General features: G+C 40.5%; 1 protein-coding gene across 1 annotated transcript in view; it reads right to left on the bottom strand.

Annotated features, from left to right (window-relative positions):
• stxbp6 (syntaxin binding protein 6 (amisyn)) overlaps positions 1-22867 on the bottom strand; it is a 110101-nt gene that overhangs the window by 61815 nt on the left and 25419 nt on the right. The gene's annotated exons all lie outside the window — the stretch shown is intronic.

Genomic DNA, 22867 nt, shown 5'->3' with positions numbered 1-22867 from the left:
TCTTTCAGACGGTCAATAGAAGTTTGGATGATTTTAGTCTCTTCTTTTCATTTTTATTTAGTCTTATTTTAGTCGACTAAAACATCTGGACATTTTAGTCATAGTTTTAGTCTCATGAGGAACGTTTAATTTAGTTTTAGTCCAATTTTAGTCGTCAAAAATATCACTTTGACTAAAATTAAGACTAAATATTTTAGTCAACGAATTAAACACTTGTGGCCAGATTGAATCAATGTTGGAGACTCCTGTGCGAGGGTAGATTTCATTTGCCACCATAGGCCTACAGTATCTGTCTTAAGGCAAGACACTGCAGGGGAAGAAGAATACATACAGGATCTCAATTTGAAACTTTTACTGAACATTACTCAAATAAATCTGGGGGAAAAAAATGATGTTTAAGTCATTTTATATTTTCAGATAATTTATGCATAAAAATGCCCAAAATCACCAATATTTTCAGCAACAAAATCTAAGTAATGGATATACGCAGATTTAAATGTATGGTTTTAATTTGCTGACATATTAGAAACAAAGAGGGGATTTTGGATCTAGTTTTTGAATAAGCAAATCATAGTGAAAAAAAACTTTCCCAAACCCAAGACTGGAAAGTTTGGAGTCTGTAGGAGTGTTGAGTGCTGAGTGGAGCAAAAACCTCATTTAGAGAAAAGCAGCCCTAAAGTTTTGTAATGTGTGAGCGTGACAGACCGCTTTTCTTTAGCGTCTCGCAGAAAGAAAAATACCATGTTTGGATTAAAGCGTCATCTCGGGAGCCTTCAGGACATGTGGATGTAAAATATGTCAATATTTGTGAATGACTGCGTGGGAAAAAGGCTTTGTGAAGTGATGTAGAACATCTCTGGGATATCTCTGCCCAGCTTCCAACAAAACATCATAAAATAAGCATCGCACGGGGAAAGTTTAGTCTTTTTTATACTCTGACATGAAAACAAAGATGTTAAGGGAGGAAACTATTAAAAAAAATCTCCACATCGATTGAAAAATCAATACTTTCATCTGCCCTGCCGTGCATTGTCATTGATCACCATGGAGTCTAAACGGGCACATTATCTGATTCACCGTGCCACCTGACAAAGCCGTTCACCAGCCTGACACATGCTTATGGTCAACCGACAATCAGGATTAACCTTGTGGTGGTTTGTCTCCAGCTGATACTGTCTGCGCACAAATCCACTGGTGGTTTGGACCTGATTAACCTCTTAACTCCCGCCTGAACCGAGAGGATGTTTTTCCTCACGTCATCAGATTATTTTCCATCATTTTTTTGTTGGGTAGTCAACTCATTTTTGTAACTTTTTTGTCATTTTTTGTCAATTTTTTGTAATTTTTTTGTAATTTTTTTGTCAAATTTTTATCAAATTTTTGTAATTATTTTGTCACATTTGTGTCATTTTTTCGTCATTTTTAGTTATTTTTTTTAATTTTTTTTGTCAATTTTTTATCACACTTTTTGTCATTTTATGTCACATTTTGGTCATTTTTTGTCACATTTCTGTCATTATTTCCTCAGTTTTGTGTCAATTTTTGGTAATTTTTTGTCAATTTTTTATAAATTTTTTGTCATTTTTTTGGCACGTCACATTTTTGTACATTTTTTTGTCACATTTTTGTCACATTTTTGTACATTTTTTTGTCACATTTTTGTAATTTTTTTGTCACATTTTTGTCACATTTTTGTACATTTTTTTGTCACATTTTTGTAATTTTTTTGTATTTTTTGTAATTTTTTTGTCACATTTTTGTATTTTTTTGTCACATTTTGTCATTTTTGTAATTTTTTTTGTCACATTTTTTTCACATTTTTGTCAATTTGTTTTAAAAAAATTTGTCACATTTTTGTCATTTTTTCATCAATTTTTCGTCACTTTTTGTCAATGTTTTCTTTGCTTTTTCTTTGCTTTTTTTGTCACATTTCCATCATTGTTTTCGTCTCAGTTTTGTTGCTTTTTTCCAGAAGTTTTTGGACTGGGGGTAAAGCCAAACTAGAGAAAAATGTGCTCGGTTCAGGTGGGAGTTAAGGGGTTAAAGCTGGAGACACACTGCGCGATTTCTTGAGCCTTAGAAGATTCTTAGAAGCCTGGAGGGCGCACATGACACAACGAGAAGTGACATCAGCCCTGTGACGGCGGAGAGAAGTTTAGTCGCTCCAGCCTGAAAGCCGTGAGTATTTCTAATTTGTTTGGAGGTGAGATCTGGCTGTAAAAAGTGGCTTTTCGGTGTAAGCCTCTAATCTGATCCTGTTTGCCGTGGTCTGCAGGAGGCTGTGGCCGGTGTAGTCGCATCACTAAGGGGTTTCCGTTCAATGGATCCAAGTAAATAAAACAAGCAGCGTAACCCCTTTATTCATTCAAACTCAAGACCAACACAGGAGCATATTTTCATGTCCTCGATGGCATTTGAGAAGAGCACAGGCTGCAGGTTTTTTTTTTATTAGATCACGTTCTTGTTCTTAAATACCACTTATGTAATGCAATCTCACCACTGCAGAGACCAAAGCCATGCAATTTATTTGTGTAGTTCGTTTTGGAAAACACAACAGTGGCAAAATGCTGCGCTGAGCTGGGACGATTCAAATCAGAACTTCACCGTCCTGCAGCCTTTAGATTTACCGCGAAAACACAGGTTTATGGGTTTGTAACCGTAGTCCAACACTCAAAATACCGTAAATGCTCTAATATAGGCCGGGGCCTTTATTTACTCAAGGGCATCTAGGACCAGGCCTTTATTGGAACCAGGCCACAATTAGAGACAGGCCTTTATTTCTATTTGAGCAAAAAAGACGACCAGGAAAACGAAGAAAAACGAGATTTGTGTCCATTTGCACCGAAAATATTAGGTTAATTTATTAATGAACATTTCAAACCCTCTCCCAGCGGCTGGAACATTGACGCCTTTTATTTTGTCGGGACAACAGGAAGTGTTTCGTTGCTGTTAGCGGAGCTTTGACATCAATATCACTGCAGGTTTCTGTTTCGTTTTTACCGCGGACCGGATTATTTGTTGTTATCTTGTGTAAAAGTTGGAGCGTTTGTGTTTGTGATCGATCATGAGACTGACCCGAGAGAAGACGAGACGCTCGCGCTGATCAGAGGAGTTATTTTGAGGCGTGGGACTGACCTGCACACGGATTTGCCTCCGTCAGCCGCAAACCCGGCCACTGTTAGAGACCCGGCTGCTAATGGAATACAGGCCAGTATTAGAGAATTTACGGTACTTAAAGCGGAAAGTGACACCAACTCTACTCCAGCAACTCTTTGCAACTTAAAGTGAACAGGAGTTTTCATGATGCAGACTGGGCCTCAGGTCAAGGCCAGTTAGATGCAGGAGAAGACTCAAAATACTATGCGGATCACATGGAGACTATGTTAATTCATGTGCAGTCAGTTTGGAAAAGCTTTTTATGTTTCGGCTTTGCTTTATTTTCAGCACTATTTCCATTGTGTGATTCTCACTGAAGACATTAAACTATGAATGAACACAAAAAAAAACACACACACAAGGGTGAAAGAACTCCAAATGTGTTTTGTATTTTAAATACTTCAAAGTTACGGCCCTTTATTCTTGGCACTTTCTCCATGAGCTTCTTAAGATCCTTGTCCCTGGAATGTCTGTGAAGTCGAAAACTATTTCTGTGACGGCATCGTGAAGCTCATTGAGAAAATGTCTCTACAGGGCAAAGCAGTAATCGAAGCAAAAGCAGCTATTTTCAAGAATCTTGAAACGGTTTTCCTTTAAAACATGATCCCATATGTGTTCATTCATAAGTGAAAGCCTTCGGTGAGAATCTACAATGGAAATAGTTTTGAAATATCAGGGAAAACAAACCCTTAAAAATCCATTCCTAAACTTTTGATCTGAACTGTAAATGTAGTGACCAAATAAACGCTGTGTTGGGACACTTCCTCCCAATTTTTAACAATGGAGTTAAAGGGGGGTATTATGCAAAATCGACTTTTTCAAGCTTTACATCATGTTATTGTGTGATTCCCTCATTAAAAACATGCCTGAAGTGTTGCCTTGGCTCATTCACGTATTTTTGAGTAATCTGTACAAACTCTGATGGCGGCCATTTTAGGGACAGGTTTGCCTGAGTCCTCCTAGGAACGCCCCCACCTCCTGGAGACGCCTCCGAGCTTTCGTCACCAGCCGAGTAACCAACCACTGCTCCTCAGCAGAACCCCCTCCCCACTGATGCCACAGACAGCGTGTGGAGGGGGCGTGTCGGAAAGGCTCAGAGGTTCTTAAAGAGACAGAGGCCTATTTCAAGACATTCACTACAGCCATTTTGAGAGAGCAATTTTATACAAGGCAGTTATTCTAATTTACTGCATTTACAGACCAACAGAAGGTTTGGTCATCATTGTAGTGTGATATAGACTGGTGCTATGTGATTGAAAAAAGCAGAATACCCCCTCTTTAAGGGAATAGCAAATGTTAAATTAATTCCAATTGAATTTATCCATGTTATACAACTAAGAATCGATTAAAAACTTAATAAAGAAAACACCAAAATAAAGGAAATGAAATCTGATTCCTGCAAAATTTCTCCCCCCTTGACCCCCTGACATTAAAGCACTTTTAGTTCTACTACTTACATGTATTACGCTTATTAATGACTTGATGACATCATTGGACTATTTCCCACTGTTGGTCCGACCACGGCCGAGTGCCTGTTACCCCAGAAAGAGTTCCTTATTTTCTTGTGGTAAAAGTGTCCACCCCCGCCTCACCTGTACTGGACTCTTTTTCCCTATCAGTGCAACATCACTGTTTTAGTTCTTCAGTAAAACTGCACACGTTCTAATGAGCTTAACCCACAGTCCTCAGTTTGAACTCTACTCACTTCCTCTCTCATTGCAAACTACAGCCAAACCCAGGTGCAGGGCCTTTAAGCCTTTAAACGCTCCACCGTGGGGGCGGTGAGGACTCTTCCTATTGGGCACTCCCTGTGTCTCTCATGATTCACCAGATGACTTACTGTTTGTTTTGTAGAATTAGATCAGTTCATCATATTCCCTCAGGCAGTTTCTTTCTCCACACGCCCACACACTCCAGCATAAACATGTCTACCTTTACCACCGACTACGTATTAAGTACAAGTTACAAGCATCATGTTGTCATAGCGCTGCACCGTCCTCAGTGTTAAACATTAACCATCAAAAAGGCTCTGCTGGTCCATTGTAGACTCTCACGAACACACATGAAATGATCAGAATCGCTTTATTGACCAATGAAGCCCAGGCGTTATTTCAGCCTGGGAGACCAATTTGAGCATCACCTAGTTCCAGCCAATGATCGCGTCCGTGAGGGCCACACCTCCACCTCAGCCATCAGCGCAGAGCCGCACCTCCGTGGCAGCCAATCATCTACCTCGGTCCTGCTTTAAAGCCTCTCGAAATCATGGTTCGCTCGCTTCCCGGCTGTACTGCGACCCGCCTCCGCCCCATCTCCCTCCGCCTCTTCTCCCTGCTGCATCTTCACGGGTCTTTCATGCCACCAACAGTATCCAGGCTCTGTAGACATCCCCAACTCTAACCTGTCCAACCACACTGACTTCAGTTTTTATATCAATGTCTGATCGGCAAAAACTAATATTCTGTTAATAAATCTTCCTAATGGCTGCTTTTGTCTGTTCACAAGTAGGATTTTGTTTTGTTTTTTCGATTCAATCGTGCAACATGGAACATAAAACATATATATTATGTTTTAAACCAAACATTTAAAATAGATTCTTCAAAGTAGCCGCCTTTTACTTTAACATGGGCCTGTATCAAATCAAATCAAATGTATTTATATAGCACATTTAAAACAACTGCTGTCGACCAAAGTGCTTCACAAAAGGTCTACAGTACAGAAAATATATATATATATAATAAGAAACAAAACACAATATACAAAACAGCAAAGCACTAACAGCTCAGATTTGGCCAGATATGAGCTAGACAGTGTTAAAAGCTTTTGCATAAAACTGTGTCTTTAGCAATGATTTAAAATGGTCCAGTGTCTGAGCAGCTCTGATGTGGAGAGGCAGGTCATTCCACAGTTTTGGAGCTGCAACAGAGAAAGCCCTGAACCTCTAAAAGCAGCTGATCAGCAGATCTCAGAGCCCGAGCAGGGGCGTGACGTACCAGAAGCTCGGACAAATACAGAGGAGCAGCGCCATGGAGACATTTAAAGACAACAACCTTATCCTATAACACACAGGAAGCCAGTGTAGAGCCGCTAACACAGGGGTGATGCGCTGTCGCTTTCTGGTCCCTGTAAGGAGACGAGCAGCTGCGTTTAGCGCCCCCTGGAGGCGACGGATTGAACGCTGACCGAGACCAGTGTACACAGATTTACAATAATCAAGTCGCGTATATTTCTTCCAGAAACAAAATGACCAATATTTGGAGTTCAGCTTGGTCTGAACATTGTCAGAGCTGAGGCCTGACTCACATCCTCATGAAGACGGTTTTTAATAATAATAATAATAATGCATTGGTTTTATATACCGCTTTTCTGGACACTGTTTAGTCCTGACTCTGGGAACCACCATATAGCCCTTTTCCACCAAGCTGGTGCCGGTGCTGGTTCTGGGCCAGTTCCAGTTTCAGAACCGGTTCTTTCGTTTTCCACTGAAAAAACGCTGGCTCTTGGTTCCAAAATCTGGTGCCGGTTGGGAACCAATTAAAAGCTGGACCAAGAAACGAGCACCAGTGATGTCAGCGGCTGGGGGCGTGGCTCTCTCCTCCAACAAACAATCAATATTAGTTAGTTTGTGCTTAGAACTTCCTGGAGAAGCCAAAACAGTCTCTGTGGAGGAAACTGTTGCTTTGCTTTATGCTTTTTAGCAAAAACAAGAGTTAGAAAGAAGAAATCAAAATGTTAACGGCTGCTGTGACAGAAACATTAACTTATTTTTCTGTGTTTTATAACCAGAAGTGGCTGTAGTAAGATGTTACAATCCATTTTTCATGTTGACTTCCCAAAGCGTTGACAATAGGCACAGCTCTCATTTTGGTGGAAAACCAAGTCAGTATGGAACCCCCAGAACCAGCTCTGAACCAGCCCAGAACCAACACCTTGGTGGAAAAGCCCTAATCATGAGACCCCTGTCTGAAGTTCTCAGGGCCCCAGTGGCTTATACGGCTCTAACATGTCAAGAGTCCATGATTGCTACAAGATTTCTAACCAGATTTTTCGGTTTCATAGAGAGAGACTGGAAGTAATAGAGTTTAGTTGGAGAAAGTTGCTTTGATCTGTTGGATGCAGTGACAGAGTGGGCACGTCATTACTGTGTATTAACTGGAAGCATGTATAAATCAGGTTGAATAAGACGGGTTCCAGGACCAAAACATACCAAACATTGTCCACATCTGTGACTGAATAAGCATGAAGAAACCGGGCCGCGATGCTGCAGTTACAGGAGAAAAGCGTGAGTAAATCTCGCCTTTATCGTCGTCTTGCAGATGGATTCCTGTTCCTTTCCTCGTGTTGTTTTGAAGTCACATCCAGCTTGAGAACAAAATCTCTACCAGCCTCTACACTACAGGGAGACGGCGTTATGAAGCTGTCTGTCTAATGGCGCTCCAGCTGGCGTTTGTGATGAATGCTCGTTGTGGAGGAGGAAACAGCTGCTGGGTCTCCCCCCGCATCATCCATCCTGCCGGGAAAAACTTCCATCCACTTCCCTCCGCTTATTCCGTTACAGTCGAGTACGCGGCGCCCTCCGGGAAAGTAAAGGCGGACTTTTGAAATCTCTCATATACAGTCCAGGTATTTGTGTACTTAACTTTTTGCACCTTCTTTGGGTGGAACTATGGGTCAATGTTTGATTTGAACGTGTTTTCCTCACAACTGGGGACACTGTGGCCTGAGATTTGGCCCCTTTAAGCTCTTAACCTCTTAACTCCCACCTGAACCGAGAGATCTTTTTCCTCACGTCATCAGATTTTTTTCCCATCATTTTTTTGTTGGGTATTCAACTCATTTTGTAACATTTGTGACTTTTTTTGTCATTTTTTTGGTAATTTTTTGGTCCATTTTTCGGCATTTTTTGGGAATTTTCTTGTCAAATCTTTATCACATTTTTGTCACATTTTTTGTCATTTTTTGTTATTTTTTTGTAACATTTTGTCACATTTTTGTCATTTTTTTGTCTTTTTTTTGGTCACATTTTTTGTCATTTTTTAGTTATTTTCTTGTGAAATTTTAATCACATTTTTGTCATTTTTTCGTTAATTTTTTTTTGAATTTTCTCGTCAAATTTTTATCACATTTTTGTCACATTTTTTGTCATTTTTTGTTATTTTTTTGTAACATTTTGTCACATTTTTGTCATTTTTTCGTCACATTTTTGTCAATTTCTTTTGACATTTTTGTGACATTTTCATCATTGTTTTCGTCTCAGTTTTGTTGCTATTTTCACACCTTTTTTCCAGAAGCTTTTGGATTGGGTTAAAGCCAAACTGGAGAAAATGTGCTTGGTTCAGGTGGGAGTTAAGGGGTTAAACAAGCACATTTTCACCAGTTCAGCTTTACCCAAATCTATACGTTTCTTACAGCCTGTACAGTAAGTTAATTCTCTTTCTCTCATTCCGAGCTGACTTTCTCAAACTTTCTCAAACTTTCCCCAACTGTCACAACTTTCTTCCACACTGCGGCTCGCACACACAGGAGGGGGGCGCGTCGACGGCCTCACGGTGTAAATACCAAGCTCGGAGCCAGGCGGAGGGGCCCCCGGGGGCCGTGCGCAGTGGGACTCGGGGGCCACACTGCCTCCCCACAGGGACTCAGATGCCAAAGCTGCCAGTGCCCATCCCGTCTAACCTTTACCAACTCAGCAGCACTCAGCCGTGATCTGCACGACAGCCGCTGACGAGGACGACCAGGGCACTTCTCAGCCTTTACGGTGGAAACAGAGGCGTTTAGCTTCATGTCGGAGTAAAAACTATAAAACTAACCCTTTACAAGGATTTTTATATTATATTTAGCTTCTTGTCAGATTGGAGTTTATGTTTCCAGGAAAAAGGACTGACAGATACTGAGGGAGGAGCCCAAGCCCCGGGCTTTTAGGTTTGTAATAAACCTCAGGGCTCCATAGTATCAAGAGCATTTGAGCAACTCTAGATAGGACCTGGCCATAGCACTACTTTAGAACAAATGGCAATTCCGGCGGCCATCTTGTGACTGGCCCTTCTAACCCAGTGCAATGTAAGCAAATAGAAACTCCACTTTCCTTGATACTGTTTTGATCTGTTTTGAGTTGACTCTTTTTCAAATGTTATTTCTGATGCATAGGATGAATAGATGGATTTTCCTCTGTTATCCATCCATCCATCCATCCATTTTCTTCGGGTCGCGGGGGCAGCAGTCTCAGCAGAGATGCCCAAACTTCCCGATCCACACACACCTCCTCCAGCTGTTCTGGGGGGACCCCGAGGCGACAGCAGGCCAGCTCGGAGACATAGTCCCACCACCGTGTCCTGGGTCTTCCACGAGGCCTTGTCCTACTAGGACATGCCTGGAACACCTCCCGCGGGAGGCGACCAGGAGGCATCCGGAACAGATGCCCGAGCCACCTCAGCTGGCTCCTTTCGACGTGAAGGAGCAGCGACTCTACTCCGAGCTCCTCCCGGGTAACTGAGCTCCTCACCCGATCTCGAAGGGTGCGCCCAGACACCCTGCGAAGGAAACTCATTTCGGCCGCTTGTATTCGTGATCTTGTCCTTTCGGTCATGACCCAAATCTGACCATAGGTGAGAGAGTTAAACATTTCAAATTATTCAGTTCTATTTATATAAAATGTAACATTTGTTTCCTACTTTAAAACAGTATCTCTGTACTTTTTAACACGACATGACCAATATTTATTGAACATGGGACAGTGATGCAGTGAAAGCTAACACTGAACCCTGGGAATGAATGGAGAAAACAAAGCTAATACGGCAACACGACTAAAAAACGACCTGATCCTGACTGAGACTTAGAAGTAACAAACTGATCACAAACAATGAGTGTATCTCATATTCTGCCGTTGAATCAATGAGAATGCTGCTCCTGGTTTTGTATTGGTCACTATGGGGGTTGGCCCTGCTGGCCAACGTGAGTCATGTCTGATCTAGAGTTTTATTAAAGATCTTCGACGTAAGGCCTGAAATGAATGTACAACACAAAAGTAGCAGACGCCAACCTTTTTGCTTCAAAAGAAAGGCACTTTTTTTCAGTTTCAATCTTTGGGCTTCGTCCAGAAAGAATCCAATTACAGACTCTAGTAAGGTCCTTTGAGGCAGACTGTCAAGACTTGATTTTACATTTGTGAACAACGTTACTTTTGTCTTCTCAGCATTTATAACACGTTTTCGATCATGAAACACTGGAGGGCCTGAGCAGGTGTAGATCTCACACATTCTCACGACTGAGGGAGAAAAGTCCCATCTACTACATATACACATGCTGTATGACAGTATTCCTTTAATACTGCATCACTGTGTGGTCCTTCGCTGGTGTTACTGCACTCAAGCCAGTCCAACAGTTGTATAAAAAGTCTATTGAGACCGTGGATCGGAGGCCACAGTTCTTTCATGGATGTACTTTAATAGAAAAGTATACCTTTTTTTTATTAATACCTAATAATAACAATAATAATGGCTTACACTTGTATTGCACTTTACAAGCCTGCATTACCAGGCTTCTCAGAGCGCTAGCAGGTAAGCTACTGTTGTAGCCACAGCTGCCCTGGGGTAGACTGAATCGGCCCTTTCGACCACCATCAATCACTCACTCACTACATTCACCCAGGCTTCCTGGTGTTCCCACACGGTCTCATCCAGGCCCGTCCCAGCTTCTGAGATCTCACGGACGGGGCAGAGCAGAGGCCGCAGTGTTCACAGTGAGGGGGCGGCTCAAGTTGGAACTTTTTACCTATGACAATTAGAAAACTCCACCTACGTCTCCTTCAAGAGATACCTAAAAGAAGGACTTTTTGGTCAGCAAAACTGTGACCACTAGGAGGCGATCCAGTTCATAGGGACATGTGGTGTGTGCGATAAGGCACCTTAATTTGAGTAATTTAATTTATTAAGTGAGTGTTTTTGTGTGTTGTACTGTGTACTGTGTACTGTGTACTGTGTACGTTTAGTATTGTACGGTTATGTGTACTGTACAAGTTTTGTCGTCTCTTGTTCTGTGTGAGACGGTGGATGGAAATGATGAGCTAAATCATACTTACAGCACTGGTTCTGTGCTCATTAATATGCATTGTCCCATTCAAATAAATTAATAAATGAGAATGAAATGAGATCCAGCACCAAGCAGGTGTAGATCCAAAAAGTGAACTCGCCCCGTTGCGAATCCCAGGACTCCATACTGTAACTATCACTGAATCGCTCTGAGATTTGAACTTCGCCACCTCCAAAGTGCAACAGTTTTCTGAAACTATTCAAGGCTGGACACTGTTTCGTAGATAACGCTCTCAAACGTCCTTATCAAGGCCATTTGCACTGACCCGACACGTTTCTCTTAAGAACAGAAGCCAAACTCCACACTGATACGGAGGATTATCCCGCTGCGCCTGTTCCACTGTGATAGAAGAAGAAAATTCACAAAAATCCAAACCCCATCATCAGCTCCCCAGCGGGCTCTGTGATGATCCGTCCCAGCGGTCTATCCCCGAGACATGGGGCGCCGAGAGGGGAACATATGGCAGGTTTAGGGGGGGGTTTCGTCCCGGGCAGCCTCCGCCCCACAGCGACAGTGTGCAAACAGGGAGCGCCCAGCAGAGCCAGGGGTCACCTTCATTAGCTGAATTAGCACGCACGTCATTCACATCAGCGGGGAGAGAGCGAGGCAGGGGGGGCATCAGGCCGGGCATCAGGCCGGGCGGGGGGAGGGACGAGCATCCTGGTCATTAGGGGTCATCATCACCAGTGACACAGTGACCCGTATCAGACTCTTTTAAGGCCAGGCACTGCAGGTGAGTTCAGGAAATACATTTAATTTAGAGAGATCCATTTGAAACTTTTGCTGAACATCACTGATATAAATATGAGAAACAAATGTGTTGTTGTTAACGAGCTACAAATCTCCTCTTCGACCACTGCGTGAAAAATCAATACTTTCACCTGCCGTGTCTCGCCTTAAATGCGTATTTTTGATATTCTAGTAAGGGGGCGGTGCTTGAACATGCGATTTTCTGCACACGATTGGCTGAACAAAGACAGTTTCAGTCACTCTCTCCCTCCTGTCTCCGATTACAAAGCCGTGAGACCTGAAAAAGAACCGCATCTTCTTTGTTTATCACCGCTATCGTCATTTATGGGAAATGTAGTTCTATTTGTCTTTAATGTCGTTTATTGGCGGGCCGGTTATAATGAATATTAGTAATCATGTCAACTCAAACAAGTGTTCCACATTTAAAGCAGTACTAAGTAACTCTTGCCCCTAGAGGCCATAAGCGCCACTGCAGGTGTCGTAGCATGTTACGTTTTTTTACTCGTTAATTGTCCGTCAGAGTAAATACTACGCTGACAGAAAAGACAAAGGGAGAACGGGATATTGTACATCCAATTACACAATGGAGATCATTTTTTTTCACTCAAACTTGGCTGTAAATACTGTTTAAGTGGCGCTAGCCCACAGTTAGCTTTGCCCGTTAGCCTGTTAGCTTCTTCTTCGTGATTCCATTAGTGGCCAGAGACACCAGGGGGAGATGAAAGACCCTCCAATCATCCCATTAACACTTGTATCACCCCCAGATGGACTACGAGGAGGATTTATTAAGGTAAACAAGTTAGTTACTGCGGCTTTAAACAATTGTGGCTTATCTGGTTGGCATAAGCTTTGAACTTTTACATATTTTTGTTTATTTTGCCCGAGTTTGCATCAGATTGTGTCGATCTCAGTCTTATGAAGACTTTAGCGATGTTGCGATACAGTGTTAATTTTGACAACATATTTTTGTTTTGTTTTAGTCTTAGTCTTTTGACTAAAATGTAATTTAATTTAAGTCGAGATTTAGTCAAAAAAAACTTTTCAATTTTAGTCTAGTTTTAGTCGAATAAAATTGCATGTCAATTTAGTCGACTAAATTTAAGACTAATTTAGTCGACTTTGCATTGATAATATTCATTATAATCATATTTAATCTGGTTCCTCTGCTTCATGGAGCTTCTCCCTCATGAACAAAGCACAAACCTGTTCATTTGACAGTGAATTTACATGATCTGAGGCTCTTTCAGACGCTCAATAGAAGTTTGGATGATTTTAGTCTCTCCTTTTCATTTTTATTTAGTCTCATTTTAGTCGACTAAAACATCTGGACATTTTAGTTTAGTTTTAGTTTAGTTTAGTTTATTTCTTATTTGGTGTCTTGCACCCAAAGGTGCCCATCCCGCATGGGCTTATAAGACACAAAAATGCAGGCAGACGTCGGAAAAACATTAAACAAAGAGTGTCCTCTTCCGCGTAAGCCAAGCGCTTAACAAAAACTTAGACAAATGAAATGGCTTATACTTGAACAAGAACTTCAGCCTTTCCTCATCGGAGATTTCAAACAAATGTACAGCAACATCAGACAGTTTACAAGATAATTGCCTTCTCGGTTCATGATACAAAGGACAATAAAACACAAAATGTAATTCATTTTCAATATCATTTAACTGACACAAACAACAAGTCCGCTCCTCCTCTGGGACCGAGTGAAATCGTCCCGTCTCCAGTGCCAGGGGCAGAGTCCCGGACCTCAGCTGAGCACAGACTGACCTCTGACCTCTGACCTCTGGATAGTCATAGTTTTAGTCTCATGAGAAACTTTAAATTTAGTTTTAGTCCAATTTTAGTCGTCAAAAATATCACTGACTAAAATCAAGACTAAATATTTTAGTCAACGAAATTAACACTGTTGCGATATATTGTGGCTTCTCGTGATACGGATATCGCATCACGATTATTTTTGTGCTCTATTGCAGAGCCCTATCACGCATAAAATTGTAAATGAATATATGACAGACACGAAGCCTCGGCAGAGGAACGACCCGGCCTCAGACACTTCCTCTCTTTCCCCCTCGCTCCTCGGATCGGAATGAGCGGAAACCTCCTGTTGCAAATCGAAGTCTCCAATCAGTCTGACGCCGCTCCGCTCTGATGAGATAGTTAAGACACTACAACAAAATGTGTTCCTCTAAACTAAATCAATGCTAAAAGTGGCGTCGAAGCGAGATATTCATTTGAGCCGGTATCGATGCTTTCGGTGTTTCGACACAATTACACATCGTGACCGATTACTATTCCAAGTGATGGGTCCGGGTTAGAATGTTTAACCACTGGGGGCAGCTCGGGCACTCGTTTGGACTCCTGTAAACAAGTCAATAGGAGGCGAACAGACTGAAAAGCCAATTCCATGGAAGCGCGGCCTCTTTACCATTCCGCCAGTCTCAGCCGTTACGCACAAAGCATGAAGTACATTCAGCAAGAGGCACTTTCTCCAAACTATTATCTTACTGAATATGTCCCAGGTCAGCGCTTTGTATCATTTTTAACGCTGCTACTGCGATAAAAAGACGTACTGAAGAGTGAGAGCTGGTTTCTGTGCAGGCAAAGCTTTAGGGAATATTAATCTAGTGGCTTTTATTTATTTACTTCTTAATACTTTAGCATTAGCAAGGTCAGTGTAATAATCAATACTCAACATGTACTATTACAGGGTCAGAAAATCAACATACTATTGCAAATGAAGAATGGCATGTTGACTGAACCGATCCGTGACCTTTAACCTCTCACCACCCGCCTAAACCAAATGCATTCTGTCCTCTTTGGCTATTGTATAGGCCTGTGTAGCACCTCATTTGAAAGCTAAGACCCACAAAACGGATCTTTTTCCTCGCGTTGTTGCTGTGTTGTGTCACCTTTTGTATGTTTTTTTTTTATTTTTTATTTTTTTCCATTTTTGTCACATTTTTGTTGAATTTTTGTCACTTTTTGGTCACATTTTTGTCACATCTTTGTTGAATTTTTGTCACATTTTTGTTGAATTTTTTTCACATTTTTGCTGATTTTTTGTTGACTTTTTGTTGATTTTTTGTCACATTTTTGTTGATTTTTTGTCACATTTTTGTTGAATTTTTGTCACATTTTTGTTGAATTTTTGTCACATTTTTGTTGAATTTTTTTCACATTTTTGCTGATTTTTTGTAGAATTTTTGTTGATTTTTTGTCACATTTTTGTTGATTTTTTGTCACATTTTTGTTGATTTTTTTTCATATTTTTGTTGATTTTTTGTCACATTTTCGTTGAATTTTTTTCACATTTTTGTTGAATTTTTTTCACATTTTTGTTGAGTTTTTGTCACATTTTTGTTGATTTTTTGTCACATTTTTGCTGATTTTTTGTTGAATTTTTGTTGATTTTTTGTCACCTTTTTTTTGATTTTTTGTCACATTTTTGTTGAATTTTTGTCACCTTTTTTTTGATTTTTTGTCACATTTTTGTTGATTTTTTGTCACATTTTTGTTAAATTTTTGTCACTTTTTTGTTGATTTTTTGTCACATTTTTGTTGCGTTTACATCCTTGTTTTCTTCTCATTTTTTGTGGCCGTTTTGATGCTTTTTTCCCCCAAGAAGCTTTTTGATTGGGGTAAAGCCAAACTGGAGAACATGGGATCCGTTCAGGTGGGAGCTAAGAGGTTAAAAAGCTTTGAGTGATGTTACACGATTGCTGGAAAAATGCCATTTGTAACGCATAGTGCCTTTGTGTAAACCCAGCACAAGTCTGATCAATCAGGAGAGCTGGATGTTTCTTTAAACCGTGAAATCCCTTCTCTGGGGCACAAAGAAGTTATCGCTGTATTTAGAATTTCTTATATGTCCAATTTTCCTCCTTGTAAGCAGAGCAGATTCCATGTGTAAAGCAATCATTTCACTTGTTTTCCGTACATCCAAGTTGTCCAACACTCTATGGCCGAGTGGAGCAGAAGTTTCCAAAACTTCAGCGACTCGTCATCCTGTCAGTCCCCGAGAACGTCCTCCGCCGCCTCAGTAATCCTGTCTGCAAACATTCCCGTTCAGGAAACACTGGAAGCAGCTCCGTTCTGTCTGTCAGACGGTGTCGGAGACGTGACAGTCTGTGCTCGGAAACATTGATACGCCGCCGCTGCAGACTGGGTCCCTGACTTCCCGTGAGCCTGCGGATAAGGATCATTTGATAAGCTGGAAGGCAATCAGACAATGGAGCGATGTGATGGGAAGACGCTTGTGTTTTTGAGAAAGGCCTGGAACAGTTTTTGGCACACACTTCTAAATCTGCTGTCAACCTCTTAACTCCCGCCTGAACCGAGAGGATCTTTTTCCTCACCTCATCAGATTTTTTTTTCCACCATTTTTTTGTTGGGTATTCAACTTATTGTTGTAGCTTTATTTGTCATTTTTTTGGTCATTTTTTGTCCATTTTTTGTAATTTTTGATCAAATTTTTTGATCAAATTTTTATCACATTTTTGTCATTTTTTTGTCATTTCTTGTCACATTTTTGTCATTTTTTCGTCAACTTTTCATCCATTTTATGTCATTTTTTTGCTACATTTTGGTCATTTTTTGTGACACTTTTGTCATTTTTTTGTCAATTTTTCGTCAAATTTTTTGTCATTTTCTTGCTACATTTTGATCATTTTTTGTCACATTTTTTTATTTTTTTTGTCCAATTTTTATCACATTTTTGACATATTTTTGTAATTTTTTTGTCACATTTTGTATCATTATTGTCATTTTTTGGGTCATTTTTTGGTCATTTTTTGTCACATTTTTGTCTTTTTTTTTTTCATTTTTGGTCAAATTTTTGTACTTTTTTGTCAAATTTTCATCACATTTTTGCAGTTTTTTGGTCACATTTTGTCACATTTTGATCATTTTTTTGTCATTTCTTGTCATTTTTTTGTCAATTTTTTGTCAATTTTTTGTCAATTTTTTGTCATTTTCTTGCTACATTTTGGTCATTTTTTTGTGACATTTTTGTATTTTTTTGTCCAATTTTTATCACATTTTTGACATATTTTAGTAATTTTTTTGTCACATTTTGTATCATTATTGTCATTTTTTTGGTCATTTTTTGGTCATTTTTTGTCACATTTTTGTCGTCAACTTTTCATCAATTTTTTGTCATTTTTTGCTACATTTTGGTCATTTTTTTGTCATTTTTTTGTCAATTTTTTATCACATTTTTGTCATATATATCATATGTAACATTTTTGTCAACAAAAGTGACAAAAACACAAAAGGGAAATAAAAAGTGACGACAATAGCAAAGAGGAGAGAATGGATTTGGTTTGGGCGGGTGGTAAGAGGTTAAAGGGACAATACAGAGTTTAAAAATGTTAAAATTGAGTATTTCCTCCCCCTTCGAGGTCTGAAGTGCAGTCATGCACAAGCTTTATATAGAAGCTGCAGTTACACGTAAGACCTGAGGTGGCAGTAGTGAGCATAAAAATGACCAACTTGGATCTAGCCCCTTTAACCATACATCCACTTTCATTTTCTTGCAAGCTACAACCTACAATGCAAATGACCTTCTACTTAAAGAAAACGCCTGAATATTCCAAATGTAAGAGTCTATTAAAAGCTTCTGTTTGAGCTCCGGCGAGTGGAGAGCGGAGGATAAAAGCCAGCGTGGCCCCAGAGGTGACTGTGTGGAGTCTCCAGGGCGGGAGATAAATCCTGGCCTGATAAAAGAGTTCACTCAGACGCCCCGGCTCAGCACATTCGGGCCGGCGTCAGGATCGATGAGAGCGGAGTGATAGGGGAACGATCAGGAGGCACCGGCCGGAGAACGACTGACCGCCGGGAATCTGCCGCGGCGCCGGAGGGTATACACATATACACATGTACACATACACGTATACTGCACTGTCAGAATCACGCAAGCAATGTACGCGTCCATCAAAGTACAACATCAGGGCGGCGCTTCTTATGCTGTGACAAGGGCTGGGAACCTTTAAGGCGAGACACTGCAGGTGAATAGGGAAAAAATGTAATTTACAGATATCAATTTGAAACTTTTGCTGTCGATCACTGGCATAAATATGAGAAAAAAATACATTGCAATTTTTCTGTCATTTTATCTTTTTATACAAGAACAAGGTGTTTTATGCCTAAAAATGCCCCAAACTTCCCATCTTTTCGGCGACAAGATCTGAATAATGGATAGAGCTACATTCAAATTTATGGTTTCATTTTATTGGTAAATGAGTTACCAAGACTTTTTCAGAGCGGATTTTGGATTTCTTGTTTAGTTTTAAAATTAGCTGTTTTTTAGTGGAAAAATTTGTAAAAATGTAATTTTCGCCTCATTTTTTGACATTCAAAACTCAATAAATGGGGCTTAAGGGATTAAATAATAAAAAATCCCTCTGAAAAAATCTTCCAAATATTGTTCAGTCCAAGGCTGGAAAATGTGAAGTCTTTAGGTCCGACTGACGTGGACATAGTGTCACCACAATGACAGAAAAATGTGTTTTGTGAAAAAGGCCCTTGAAATTGTGTTCTCCCATATAAGTCAATGGGGGAACATTGAATCAGCGCAATATTTAAACATGTTATTGTGAAGATTAGGCATATTTTATGTTTCCGGGTGAAAGTTTATATGTTCAGAGACCAATTTGGCCCAAAACCTGAAAACTGAAAAAATTGAGTTTTGCCTGTAGTGTCTCGCCTTAAACAATACCAGAAAAAAAAGTTTAGTTACTACCAGTATCAGAAAACTGAAAGTCTCGAAAGCAGGTACTGAAAAAAACATGTTATATCTTTAAATCCAAAGTTTTGATGCTGTCAGCCCATTAAAGGAAGTGATTGATTGTTGGTCAAATAATTTTATTTTTTTTATTCATTTTTTTTGTCTATTTTTCCCTTTTTTTTTAAAGTTTTGCCCAATTTTTTCTTTTTTTTTTCTCATTGTTTATTACTAATATTTCCCCTTAATTGCTTTTTTTTTTTTGCCACAATTTCTCCCAATTTATTTTCCAATTTTTACCCCATTTTTTTTTCCTTTTTTCAACATCATTTTTCCTTATTTTCCCCAAAATTATTCCCACACATTGTTCACGCACATCGAGATGAACCCGATATTGTAAATTTGCCGATCTTCCACACACTAATGTCCCGTTTTCTGGCTCTAGATGAAAAATACTCTAGTACAGGTATCGGGAAAAAGTATCATTCAGGTATCGGTCTCGAAAACCAAAAATCGTTAAAAGTACTGGATTCACCGAACACAAAGACAATAGTTAAACCAATAAACAAGACGAGGCAAACGAAGCATCCGGGCAAAACAAACACCGACATGTTTGGTATCCATCTGACGCACAGAATCCCCCCGACAACACCCTGCAATCCCAATATGGTCTTTCCCTTCCCAACTTTGACCCCCAAAAAAAACGGGAAATTTGAACCTGGCTCTATCCATGACTGATATTTGGTCATCAGAAAGTTGATATTTATGAGGGTAATCCACAGCAGAACTCTCAGACTGACAGTGATTCCCCTCCGTAGGGTCAGAGCCTTCGCCAAACGATTCTAAATGTGTTCCTGGGCCCCCGACTCCCCGAGCAGCTCTTTGTCAGACGCTTTTCGCCTTCAAGCCCACTCTTTTTTTCTTTCTTTTTTTGTTCTGGTTTCCGGAAAACTCTTGAGAGGCGGTGACCCCTGACTATACTCCTCTGTGCTTTCGCCCGGGCCGTGTCTCATCAAGCTGTCCGTCTCCTAACTCCTAACTCCTAACTCCTAACTCCTAACTCCTATCTCCTAACTCCTAACTCCTAACTCCTAACTCCTAACTCCTAACTCCTAACTCCTAACTCCTAACTCCTCGCGCCGCAGACAAAGCAGACACAGACTGGGCCGAACCCAAAAGCACTGTTTTTTTTTTTTTACTTTAAGAGAGGAGACTGTTCGCATCCCCATTGGAAAAAAATAACTCTCTATTCAAGTATTCAAAAGCAGACGCTGCAGGTTAAACTTATCCATTTGAAACGTTTGCTGTAGATCAAGGACATAGATCTGAGAAAAAAACATTGCAAGCTTTTGAAGATTTTTATGCATCAAAGAAAACTTGCAAGACATTTTTTGTTCTCATTTTATATCAGTAATCTAAAGCAAGTTTCAAATTGATGTCTCAAAATGATCCCCTAGATGCAGCGTCAGACTTTAAAGTGATGGTCTGTAAGATTGCTTCACAATTTCACTCTCTCCTCGCTGTACGATCAAGTTCCTCCCTCGCCCACTGATCGGACCAGAAAGCCGCTCCTAGCATAGAAATCACAGAAATGCTATATATTTAGCTATCGGAGCACATTTTGTCTGTGAAATTCCGGACCCGAACGTTCCCTCCCCGTACAAATCAATAGGGAAGACAGGCTAACGCATGGGGAGGTATGTTTTGTCTCATCAGGTGTAAATTTTATCCGACCCTACAAAAGTCTCGGAGGACACTTTTTTCCCCGCTTTTTTGTATATAAAGAAATCTCAAAATGTCTGACGTTAATAGGTATTTGACCTTTCAGTGACCCAGCGGATGCTTTGGTGCAGGGGTCACCAACCTTATTTCAGCTGAGGGCTACTTTAAGAGCATTAAGTTGTTCGAGGGCTACCAGGTAAAAACAAATCCTAAAGACTTAAACGTACACTGTTCACTTATAGGATATTGACCCCATATTATATTAACATAGCTTTATTTTAAACTCATACCGAGTCACAAGAACCGAAATAATTGTAATTTTAAGAATTAGATTCAAGAAAATGAAGTGTTTTACACTTTAGAAAAAGTCCCAAGGGCTACTGGACATGCCCCAAAGGGCCCCTGGGAGCCCGCGGGCACCACGTTGGTGACCCCTGCTTTGGTGGTTAGCTTAGCACTTTTACTTACCATCTCGATGGCCTGTCGTATGCTCCAGGATCAATGTTTTTTTAGGCTTTATTGCTGATTGAACCGTATTCATACATTTTATTCCGAAAACCAAATCCTAAAAAAAAATTGGAAATAAAATTGATTCCGAAGCAACATAGGGAGATGGAAAGCAAAGGCACCAAGCTAACCCACCCACACAGCCACTGAAAGGTCAAATACGCACAATGTACACTTTAATAGGGCATATTTAATGACTTCTTAATGAGGCCTTGACCGAATTGTGGTCGATGGTTGACGACAGCTGAAAACATCTGGAATGGGGCGACAGTGGCGCAGATGGTAGAGCGGCTCGTCTCGCGATCGGAAGCTCGGGGGTTCGAATCCCACCTCCTGAAAGTGCACACTGTCGTTGTGTCCTTGGGCAAGACACTTCACCCACATTGCCATCAACCATCCTTAAAGGGGGGGTATTATGCAAAATTGACTTTTTCAAGCTTTACATCATGTTATTATGTCATTCCCTCATTAAAAACATGCCTGAAGTGTTGCCTTGGCACATTCACGTATTTTTGAGTAATATGCAAAAACTCTGATGGCGGCCATTTTAGGCATAGGTTTGCCTGAGTCCTCCTAGGAACGCCCCCACCTCCTGGAGACGCCTCCGAGCTTTCGTCACCAGCCGAGTAACCAACCACTGCTCCTCAGCAGAACCCCCTCCCCACTGATGCCACAGACAGCGTGTGGAGGGGGCGTGTCGGAAAGGGTCAGAGGTTCTTAAAGAGACAGAGGCCTATTTCAAGACATTCACTACAGCCATTTTGAGAGAGCAACTTTATACAAGGCAGTTATTCTAATTTACTGCATTTACAGACCAACAGAAGGTTTGGTCGTCATTGTAGTGTGATATAGACCTGTGCTATGTGATTGAAAAAAAGCATAATACCCCCTCTTTAACACCTGCTGCATCTGTAATATGGATTTGTATATACTGTATATATTATATTTCGAATATTGTTTTTTTTGTCATTGTAATTGTATTTCTTTCACTTGGTGTTAAAGAAAAAAAAAGTTCAAGCTCCCTCCCACCTTCTTCCCTGATTGGCTCATAGGAGAGCTCTCCTCATTGGTCAAAGTGACAGCCCATGGATTCTGGTCAATTACACACAATCTATTAAACTAGTAAAACATACACACTGTCGATTTAAAGGGAGAAAAAATCTTGTCAATTGCATGAAAAATCGCCTGCCAGGTCTCATCTTAATCAGTTTACTAAACACTAAAAACATCTGACTCGATCGGCTTCTAAAATAAGCGTTTCCTTTGCAGCCCGAGTGGGGAGTGAAGTATTTTACAAATGACACATTGGCAGCGAGCGCGGCGAGAGTTGATCTTAGGCAAACAGATGTTTTCATCGGACGAGAGCTGAAGCCGAGCAGATGAGAGGGAGATGAGCTCAGCAGCTGGCACCGGGATGAAACATCACATCCACAGTTCATAAGATGTTTTGGGGAGGAACAACAATAACAAGCGATATAGGACGAGGGAAAAATAAAGCATAGCATAAAAAGGAAAAAAAAGTTGTTTCTAGGTCGGCTGTCAAAGCAAGTGACGGATCGGGCTGAGCAGATGGAAGATTGCGTCATCCACATCGCGGATATCAAAGCGAGAGATTGCGCAGTCTTTCGGTAAGTCCCGTAAAAACTTTATTTGGAAAGGCCGGACACAGATATAAACTACACAGAACACCTGTAATTGCGTACTTTATGGTCTGTTAAACGCGTGAGAAGCACGTCCAAAAAACCAAACAGATGAGCTGAGGTTAACTCCAACTAAAAATAATCGTTTACGGCGAGACACTGCAGGTGAATAGGGAAAACAATTATATTTACAGATATTAATTTGAAACTTTTGCTGTCGATCACTGGCATAAATGTGAGGAAAAAAAATACATTGCAAGTTTTCTGTCATTTTATCTTTTCA

Source organism: Gobius niger (genome assembly GCF_951799975.1).
Source record: "Gobius niger genome assembly, chromosome: 16".
In the NCBI taxonomy this organism is placed as follows: domain Eukaryota; kingdom Metazoa; phylum Chordata; class Actinopteri; order Gobiiformes; family Gobiidae; genus Gobius; species Gobius niger.
This window is presented reverse-complemented; position numbering and strand designations above follow the sequence as displayed.